Genomic DNA, 11275 nt, shown 5'->3' on the forward strand with positions numbered 1-11275 from the left:
AGCAAAGCCAGTAATGTAATTCCAGTCCAAGTCCAAAGTCCTGAGAACCAAGGAAGCCAATGATATAAATTCTAATCCCAGGACAAGAGAAGACCAATGTTCCAGCTCAAGCTGGCCGGAAGCACAAAAGGATAAATTTCTCCTTTCTCCACCTTTTTGCTCTATTTAGGCCCTCAACGGATTGAATGATGACCACCCATTTTGGGAAGGGTAATCTACTTTACTGAGTCCACTGATTCAAATGTTAATGTCATTCAGAAACACTTTCACAGACATGCCCGGAAATGATGTTTAATCTGGACACCCTACAGCAAAGGCAAGTTGACACAAAAAATTAACCATTATATTTGGCTAGGACTAATCAAAATTAGAGTGACATCTATGCCAAGCACACAGTGTGGTGAACTTTTTTCTGGCTTTGTAAAGATCATTTATATATCCATGGAATAATTTTATCTGGTTTACATTAGCATATGTGGTTGGTATTCAGGAAGCTTCAACAAAGTAATAGGAATTAACATAATACTTAGAAGACATTTAGGAAACTTAGTGTTACCGCATGGTTTCACTCAAAACAAATTAGTCATCCAAAAAATAATTTAATTCAAATAAATATCTGTGAAGGGGTAACTGAGAAGTTTTAGAAGCCAAATATTATAGTTAAATATTGAAAAAATATCCTAGTAAAAAAACGGACTCCAGAAATAGGAAGACCTAGTTTTGAATCTCAGCTTTCTCATTTACTTGTTGCTTTGCTTTGAGCAAATGATTTAAGCCTCAGTTTCATCATTTCTAAAGTAGGATTAATAAAAGTACTTATCTTTTAGGACTGTTGTTAAAATTAAATTTAAATAAGACAGTATTTTTTAAAGAGTGAGTGCACAGCTTGGTTCATAGTAAGAGCTCAAGAAATAGGCTTTCTTCAGCTGCCACCAAGGTGCTCTGTCCTTCTGAGGAAGCTAAGGCTGTCTTGGGGGGAGGCCCTCCCTTCATCCTTCAACCAGGACCACACCTGCCCTGAATCGCCCTCCCCATGACATCTGTCTCTAAGCTCACCGGTATCTACTGGGCCCTCATTTCTGCATGACGATGGGGTGACCATTGTGGAGGATCAGATCAATGCCCTCATTAAAGTAGCTGTTGTAAACGTTGAACCTGGTGTGTTTGCAAAGGCCTTGGCCAATGTCAACATTGGAAGCCTCATTTGTGATGTAGGGGCTGGTGGACCTGCTCCAGCAGCTGGTGCTGCACCAGCAGGAGATCTTGCTGCCTCAGCTGAGGAGAAGAAAGTGGAAGCAACGAAAGAAGAATCAGGAGTCTGAAGATAACATGAGCTTTTGTCTTTTTGACTAAAAGTCTTTTATAACATGTTCAATAAAAAGCTGAACTCTTAAGAAAAGTGAAGAAATAGAAGTTATATTTATCTTGGAACACTAAACTCCAATCAATGTGATCTGAGTATCACTCAAGGAAAGTAAAATTTATTTTTATGTAGTCTTCGATGTTAGAACATAATTAGTAAGAGGAGATTCTACATGTAACCTTGAAATGGAAAACCTCCACCCCTACCAAAATGTGCCAATTATTTTTATTAAAAAAAAAATCTAGTGCGTGGAGCAAGTGCATACATATTGGAGGAGTTAGAGGAATGAGAATATTATTGCTGGATAAAGTTAATAATTGAGACTAATTACCTATATCCTCTGTCAAACTAATATCTTTAAGACCAATCTGATTTTCAAAATGAGTACGAATTATCTTAAAATACTTTTTAAAAATCCTACCATATATGTATCTAACCATGTAATATGGATAAGTCTCTTGAAAAGTAACAAAACTAGGTCTTCTGACTCATGATGAAGTCAAGGCATCCTGATGTGCTCCTGATGTGTTCTAAAGGTGCATTGCCACTTCATACCCTCTGTAGTTGTTAAAGTAATGAGCATTTTGAATGGAATCTTGTGGTACTCACTTGCTCAGTACAATTCTTCAATGTGAAAATTTTGATGAATTCTATTTACATAGAAAAAAATGTTCTTTTTTATAATTTGATGTTGTCAGATAATGTTGCTCGTGTTTCATTGCTCCCATCTTTTAAAAAGTGATGTTTATAATAATGTAAGTTGCCAAAGACTTTCTTTTTCGACTTAAGAATTGTTTCAGAATAGCTTTCATGTAAAATAGTGTAAAATCATTTATTAATGTATAAAATATGTACATAGAAAAAGTTCTGGAGGGGTATAAACTGTTTATAATAGTTGGCTCTAGAGAAGGAAGTTGGATGGCAGAGATGGGGGTGATGGAGGGGGTTCAGGAGAAAGAATTTTAATTACTTCTGCATAAAATTCTGCATTGCTCTTTTTGGATTTTAAACAATGATCTAGTATTAAAACTTTGTAATTGAAAAATGTGTGTACCTTGAGAAGCTCATCTGGCTCCTTTTGCACATCCTTTACTTTGCATATTAGCATGCATTTCCCATTTTCTAGGTCATCACTGCTCCAAATTTTACATATAAAACACAACAAAAAAGATAACTCTCTGACCAGACTAGAGAATTCTTCTGTTATTTTCTTCCTTTTCCTATAGAAAAGGTTTGTAAAATGAGCACACTAGAACATTGAGATTAAATAAAAATCAGTAATGGCACTAAATTCTCAAGATAGAAATTCAGCAGCATACATTAATCATAAACTTTGTATATTTGGTCTTTAAATCATCTCCAAATAAACTTGTTTTAGTAGAGTGAGAGGATTTGGTGTAATAAATGTTTAGAATGATGTTTTCAGAATAGGCATTTTAGCATTTAGCATGGGATATATTGTGCATTCATGTTTTCTACAGGGAATGACAAATCCAATCAATGCTTATTTTATTTTTTATGATTCCCATAATAAGAAATATAACAAAATAGAATGTAAATGTCCTGAGGCACTCACTGCTTATATAAATAAGATTTTTAATTAAGGAAGAAAAGACATGGTTACTTATTAACTTAATTTTAGTTTTTGTCATTGTATGCCTTTACAGCAGCTCCTATAAATTCATGTCTGAAATACCATTCTACTTAATAAAAGTCTGGAAATGGTGAAGTGAATGTTGCCAAAGAAATTGAGATGTTATTTCTGGGACATTCCTCAGGTAGAAATCTCATTTATCTTGTTTCAGATGGTGGCCCTCAAACCTCTGATTTTTTTCAGCTAAAATTATGTAGCTTTTTATTTTAATGTCACATAATAACATTGCTATCTCCAAGAGATTTTGAATCCAACAAACATAATTTTCTTGATAGTTAAATTCTTAGTGTACCAATTAATTAGAAAAAAGTCATCATTCTAATTTTGGAGACAAATCAAAATAATAGACAGGAAACCTACCTAAATCATTTTTTAAAGATATTCAGACTTAACTTTTAAGGAAATTATTATTATTATTTAAGTAAATATAACTGAACAGTATTTTTTAAAAACTCTTAAAAATATTCACTTAATAATCCAACAAATATTTATCAAGTGATTCCTAAGTACAAGACAATGTAATAGATATTTTAGGATATTCCTTCATTCAAAAATATTTACTAGGCATCTTCTATATATCAGGTTTTATTCTAAATTCTGGGACTGTAGCAGTGAAGAAAATAAACCATTCAAAAACATTTTTGATCACCATTATATTTCAGACATTATTCTTGGAACTGAGGTATAGCAATGAACTAAAAAGAAAGAATTCTCTGTGCTCATGGAACTTATCTTTTAGCTGATAAAAAACAAAAATATTAAAGATAAATAAATAAAATAAATAATATGTTTGACACTGATAAGTGCTGAGGTAACATAAAAAAAGCAAATCTGTGTTTGTGTGAAATTTTAGATGGGGTGCTAAGGTAAAACTAAATGAGATCATGATTTCTTTAGTAAGCACTTGGAAGAAGAAGGTAGAGCTATATCTGGGGAATATCTAGTGTCTAGGTGAAGAGAATTCTAGACAAAGGCAATAGAAAATGCAGAGGCCCTGAGGTAAGATTGTGGCTGAAGTGTTCCAGGAATAGCCAGGTCAATGTGGCCACTGGGACAAGAACAAGATGGAGTGGCTAGGAGATGAGTTTAGAGGTACAATGGGAAATCAATTACCTGTGTAACTGATTGTTTATGACCTTATATATCATTGTAAGGATTTGAGGTTTTGCATTAAGAGAAATAGAAAGTCATTGGAATTTTTTGAGCAATGAGATGACACAACTTGACTTACATTGCAACAGTATAATTTTGTCTGTTGTCTAAAATATAATGCAATGTGGAAAGGGAAAACCAGGAAGACTATTTGGAAGGCTACTTAGTTATTGAGTTCAGAGATGTTGTTGGCTTTGATTACAGTGGTTAAGTGGTAGACATCTAAAAATATTTTGAAACTGGTGTCACCTTTAGTATTTATATGAAGCTAACTCCATATAAATATTGTGACAATCTTTATATAGAAAACGAGAGAAAGGAGTAAAAAAATGACTGTGAGATGTTGGGCTGATTGTCTTAGAGTGTTTTCCATTTAGATAAAATGGAAAAAATTACAGCAGAGAAAGATTCCCCTCTGCAGCCCCACCCCCAGGAGTGTTGTTAAGTTTAATAATTCAGTTTTGCATGTGTTGAATTTGAGATGCCTTTGGGGTTCAGGTGAAGATATCAGGATATATGGTGAGAGATCCAGGCTGGTGAAATAATTGAACATCATTTCCATGTACATGATAATTAATGACATGAAATGGAATAGGGTCATTTAAGGAGTTAATATGGATGGAAAAGACAAGACTTCCAAGGACTAAACCTTGGGTACACCAACATTTAGAGCTTGGGGAGATAAGGAAGAATTCAGCAAAGGAGACTGAGAAGAAGTCACTGGAAGTGTAGGAAGGAATCCAGATGCATATGGTGTCTTAGAAGCCAAAAAAAAAGTATTTTAAGGAGGCAAGAGTAGTCAAATATACCAAATAATACCAGATCAAGTCACTATGAGGACTGAGATATAAATATTAGATTTAGCAAAATGCAGGGTTTCTTTGTAATGACTTTGATGAGACTAGTTTTACTGAAGTGATGGGGATAAAACTTGCAGTGAGTTCAAAAGAGAATGAGGTGGAAAGACTTCTGCTTCCAAAATGGCAGTGTAGAGGCAAACTAGGTTCACTCTCCCCCACAGAAAACCAAAAACAAATGTACAGCAGAGAGATCTACACCAGCAACAACCCAGAGCTGAAGTATTAGGATGAGATAGTTCCCAGGGCCACAGATAAGTGGAAAAACTCTGAGCAGATGGTAGGAGAATAGGACTTCCACCTCCACAGTGCCCTCCCGCTCTGCCTGGCATGAAGCATGCAGAAAATCTCCCCCAACCCACAGTTTCTATACTGGAAAAAGTGAAATTGAGGTGATCAAATAGCTTTCCCACTTTCTTGGGTTCCTTGGCAGGAGATCTGTCCTTGCCTTAACTCATGGGTAGCATCATGACTGCTTAAAGGGAGAAATATCACTGAGGTCAGGCAAAGACAAACACAAGGGAGGTGAGACTACCACCCCCAATCCCAGAAACTCTGCTCTGTAACTCAGCCAAAGGAGACACCAAATCAGAGTGACTGTTCAGCAGTACCATCCTATACCCTGGGCATGCACACTTACCCAGCCTTTTCACACTGCCAGGACAATCCCTTTGAGACCTCCCCTTGTGGAACAGGCAGGGCCCCGGCCATTTACCATGGCTAACACACACCTGGGCTTTAGGTGCCACCTAGAGCTGAACAGGAGGCAGCAACCTAGTAGTGAGGATTTGCTAAGCAAATATATTCAATAAAAACCATAATAAGCCAGGCAGATAAAATTGACATAAATAACTAATCCTTTGATGCAAACACATAGATGTATATTCACAAGGAACAACGACGAATAGGAAACATGACCTCACCAAAAGAACAAAGCAAAAATCCAGTTACTGAACCTAACAAGATGGTGACGTGGGAGCTCCACGACCAAGAATTCAAAATAGTAGTTTTAAAGGAACTCAGTGATCTTCAAGATAACATAGGAAAGCAATTCAAAAATTTATCAGAGAAATCTAACAAAGATATTGAATTAATAATAAAAAAAAAACCAGAAATCTTGAAACTGAGAAATACATTTGCTAAACTAAAGAACTCTTTTAGAGGCTATCAACAGCAGAATGAACCAAGCAGAGAAAAGAATCAGTGATCTCAAAGACTGGCTACTCGAAAATGCACAGTCAGAGGTGAATAAAGAAAAAATAATGAAAAGCAATGAAGATTCCCTAGAAGATATGCAAAATTACCTTAAAAGACCAAATCTACCATGGAGTACTACTCAGCCACAAAAAAGATGAATTAATATCTTTTGCAACAATCTGGATAGAACTGGAGACCATTCTCCTAAGTGAAGTATCTCAAGAATGGAGAAGCAAACACCACACATATTCAACTATTAAATTGGAACTAACCGATGAGCACACATATGCACAGAGGGAAGTAAAATTCAGTGCAAATCTAAGAATTATTAATGCTCAAGAGAAAGCTGAGCAAGAGCAAGGTGTAGAAAGCTTATTCAAAAAAATAATAATGAAAAACTTTCCAAAACTTGAAATAAATATAAATATCCAGGTAAAGGAAGGTCTTAAAACACCAAATGGATTCAAGTCAAATAAGACTACCCCAATACATGTAATAATCAAACTCTCAAAGGTCAAAGACAAAGAGAGGCTCCTAAAAGCAGTCATAGATAAGAAGCAAATAACATATAAAGAAGCTCCAATTCATCTGGCAACAGACTTCTCAGCAAAAACCATATAGTCCAGGAGAGAGTGGAATGACACTTTGAAAGTGCTCAAAAAAAAAAAAAAGTTTTTTTCCATGCAAATATAAGGGAGAGACAAAGTCTTTTTCAGACAAACAAAAGCTTGGAGAATTGAGCACTACCAGACCTGTCTTGCAAGAAATGCTAAAGGGAGTTCTTCAATCTGAAAGAAAAAAAAAAAATAACATGCAAAATAAAACTTTTCAAGATATAAAACCCACTGGTAAAATTATGTACACAGACAAATCCAAAATACTCTATTACTGCATTTGTGATGTATTCATAACTCTAGTATGAAGCCCAAAAGACAAACCTTTCAAAAACAGTAATAGCTACAGCAACCTCTTAAGAGATAGGTAATATAAAAATATGTAAATTGAGACAACTATAAGTCAACATGTGTGGGAGTTGGAGTTAAAAAGTGTACAATTTTTTGTGTGTTTTTTGTCTTTGTTTCTATTCTTTTGTTTGTGATCTAAGATAAGTTGTCTCTTTAAAATAACTCATTATATTTATAAGATGTTTTTTATAGTCTCACAGTAACCAGAGGACAAAAACCTATAATAAATTCACTAAAAATAAAAGACAGCAAATTAAAGCATACTACCAGAGACAATTGCTTATCTACAAAGGAAAACAGTAAGAAAGAAAGAAAGGAAAAGGAATTTCAAAACAACCAGAAAACAAGCAACAAAATGGGTGTAGGAAGTCCTTACTTATCAATAATAAAACCGAATGTAAATGGTCTCAATTCTCTAATTAAAAGGTGTAAATTAGCTGAATGGATTTTTAAAAAGACCCAACTATATGCTACCTTTAAGAAACCCACTTCACCTATAAAGACACGGATAGACTAAAGGGGTGGAAAAATGTATTCCATGCAACTGGAAACCCCAAAAAGAGCAAAAGTAGCTATACTTATATCAGATAAAATAGACTATAAATCAAAGACTATAAAAAGACAAGGAGGGTCACTTTACAATGATAAAGGGATCAATTCAGCAAGAGGATATAACAATTATAAACGTCTATGCACCAACACTGGAGCTCTCAACTATTAATAGACCTAAAGGGGGAGATAGATTGCAGTACAGTGACCGGGGAATTTAGCACTCCACTGTCAGTAATGGACAGATCATCCAGACAGAAAATCAACCAAAGGACCAGTGGAGTTAAACTATACACTAGATCTAATAGGCCTAACTGACATTTACAAAGCATTTCATCCAATTACTGCAAAATACACATTCTTTTTTATCAGCACATGGGACATTTTCCAGAATATATCATATCTTAGGCTGCAAAACAAGTCTCTGCAGATTAGTAGAAAACAGAAATCATATCCAATATCTTTTTTGACCACAGTGAAATAAAAATAGAAATCAATAACAAGAGGAATTTCAGAAAATACACAAACACATGAAAATTAAATAATATGTTACTGAATGACTAATGGATTAATGAGTAATTTAAGAAAGAAATTTAAAAATTTCTTAAAACAAATGAAAATGGAAATACAACATACTAAAAATCTATGGGCTATAGCAAAATCAGTAGAAAGAGGGAATTTTATAGCAATAAATGCCTATATTAAAAAGGTAGAAATATTTCAAATAAACAACCTAATGAGGCACCTTGAGGAACTAGAAAAATAAGAACAAACCAAATCCAAAATTAGTAAAAGGAAAGAAATAAAAAAGATCAGAGCAGAAATAAATGAAATTGAGATTAACAAAATAAATATCAACAAAATGAAATGGATTTCTGAAAAGATAAACAAAATCAATAAACCTTTATCTGGATTAAGAAAAACAGAGAGAAGACCTAAATAAAAATTGGAAATGAAAAAGAAGATGTAACAACTAAAATCTAGAGATTCGTTAGATACTATTATGAACAACTACACACCAACAAATTGGAAAACCTAGAAGAAATGGATAAATTCCTGGACTCATGCAACCTATCAAGACTGAACCATGAAGAAATAGGAAACCCCAACAAATCAATAATGAATTATGAGATCGAAGCCATAATGAAGTCTCCCATCAAGGAACAGCTTGGACCTGGTGGATTCACTACTGAATTCTACCAAACATTTAAAGATGAACTAATACCAATTCTATCTAAACTCTTCAAAACAATTGAAGAGGAAGAAATATTAATACTTCCAAACACATTCTTCAAGGCCAGCATTATCCTGATAACAAAACCAGGCAAAGATACTACAATAAAGGAAAACCATAGGCTGGTATTACTGATAAACATAGATGCAAAAATCCTCAAAAAAATACTAACAAACTGAATTCAACAACACATTAAAAAGATCATTCACCATGATCAAGTGGGATTCGTCCCAGGGACATAAGGATGGTTCTCCATACACGAAGCAATAAATGTGATACATAACATTAACAGAATCAAGAACAAACACCGTATAATTATTTCAATAGATTCTGAAAAAGCATTTGATAAAATTCAACATCTTTTATGATAGAATGGGGCGAAAGGGAAGAGAAATTGCAGGCGCTGATTACAGACAACTCTTCAAAGGAGTTATGTTGTAAAGGAAAGGAAATAAAGGACAGTAGCTGGAGGTGAAAATGGGGGAAGTCAAGATATAAAATATAACTATAAATATGGTTATTAATAATATTAAAAAGTATGTTTTTGAGCCTCCTTTTACATCATTTTGATTTTAGCATCTCATATAATTCACATTAAAACCAATAATTAAGAAAAAAAAAGGAGTATGTCAAAGAGGTCACAGTCTGATAGGAATGTAGAAAACGGGTGGGAATTACTGAAGGGACTTCATATGTAAGAGGCTCACCTGACCAGTGAGCATGGTTTTTATGGTTGTGTTATGATTGTGATGAACTGATAACTCTTAGAAAGGGTCAAGTGATGTGCTATACGATTTATAAGAAAATCAACGAGCAGGAGGCCATTTTACTACAAGGAGCCTTGACCTAGGTGAAGTGGTAACAGATTGCAAAGTCGTAATGTGATTTTGACTTAAATTGGAATTAGGATTTAGAGGAAAATGCCTCTCTGTCTTTCTGGAAGGAATTAGACAAAGGGATATGTGTATTATGAATCCTTACTCTTTGTGAAGAAGCATTCTTGAAGTAAGAGATAGACATCCTAACAGAAATACTTTATAGGATGAGTTTACTAACATGTGTTATGAGTTGAATTGTGTGTTCTGAAAAGACATATTGAAGTTCTAACCCCCAGTACCTCAGGATGTGCCCTTATTTGGAAAGGTGACTGCAGATGTAAATGAAGTCACACTGGAGTAGGGTGAGTCCTAAGCCCAATACGACTGGTGTCTCTTGATAAGAGGGAAAGAAATACAAAGACACAGAGGTATGAGGGGAGAATGAAATGTGACAATGGCAGCAGAGATTGAAGTCTCACAGCTGTAAGCCAAGGAACACCAAGGAATGTCAGCAACTACCAGAGGCTAGGAAGAGGCAAGGAAAGATTTATTCTTTCCTCCAGATTTCAAAGGAATCATGGTCCTGCTGATACCTTGATTTTGGACTTCCTACCTCCAGAAATGTAAGAGAATAAATTTTTCTTCTTCTAAGTCACCCAGTTTGTGGTACTTTCTTACAGCAGCACTAGTAAACAAGTACACGATCCATTGCCAAATGTAGGAACATATAATTTTAAAAATCTTGCCTAGAATTTGGGTCATATTTAAAAAAAAGAAAAGAACCAAAACCCCAAAAATATAGTAATGGGCCAGCCCCAGATTAGTAACTATATAAACAGAAGAATTCACCAGTATTATTTTATAATATTATTAAATACAATTATTAAGCATCAACTATGTGATACTGTGATACTTTATCTACATCATCCCAAATATCCAGAATAGCCTATCTACATTATAAGTATTATAGCTCCTTTTTCATAGATCAGGAAATCAAAGTTTAAAGGAGTTAAAATAGTGAGCGAAACTAAATTCTGTCATATCGGAACCTTTTCTATTATGTATCTCCCTTCCATTAAGCTACAAAAGAAAATAACGTGAAAATAAGTTCCATATAGTATCTGTATATATGTTTTAGTGTTTAGATTGTTGACCTTTTGTGTCATCTTATGTATCTTACACACATCAATGCTTAGTGAAGGAAAAGTAAAGTTTGAAATATCAAACAACAGGCTTCAGCCTTAATGGGAAAATTTCCTTGTGTCCAATTCTTCGAAATGACCTATTTCTATTGGCCTCATCTGGCTAAGTTCCTGGTCATAACCTCAGCTGAATTTCATTCTGTCTTGTCCAAGCAGGGTGGACCTTCATCAAACAGCTGGAAAGACTGTGGCCATGGAGGGGTGTGATTAGTTTTCTTTGACTCCAGTCCTCTTCATCTGTAGCCGCTTCCCTCTTTGTATTCTTGCCGGCTTATCCCAAAGCA

The 11275-nt window shown here is 34.6% G+C and overlaps 1 pseudogene; it reads left to right on the forward strand.

Annotated features, from left to right (window-relative positions):
* Window positions 1-1033: 1033 nt before the first annotated feature.
* Window positions 1034-1353, forward strand: LOC105819120 (annotated as a pseudogene).
* Window positions 1354-11275: the final 9922 nt, after the last annotated feature.

Source organism: Propithecus coquereli, unplaced genomic scaffold (genome assembly GCF_000956105.1).
Source record: "Propithecus coquereli isolate 6110/MARCELLA unplaced genomic scaffold, Pcoq_1.0 Scaffold47, whole genome shotgun sequence".
Lineage (NCBI taxonomy): Eukaryota > Metazoa > Chordata > Mammalia > Primates > Indriidae > Propithecus > Propithecus coquereli.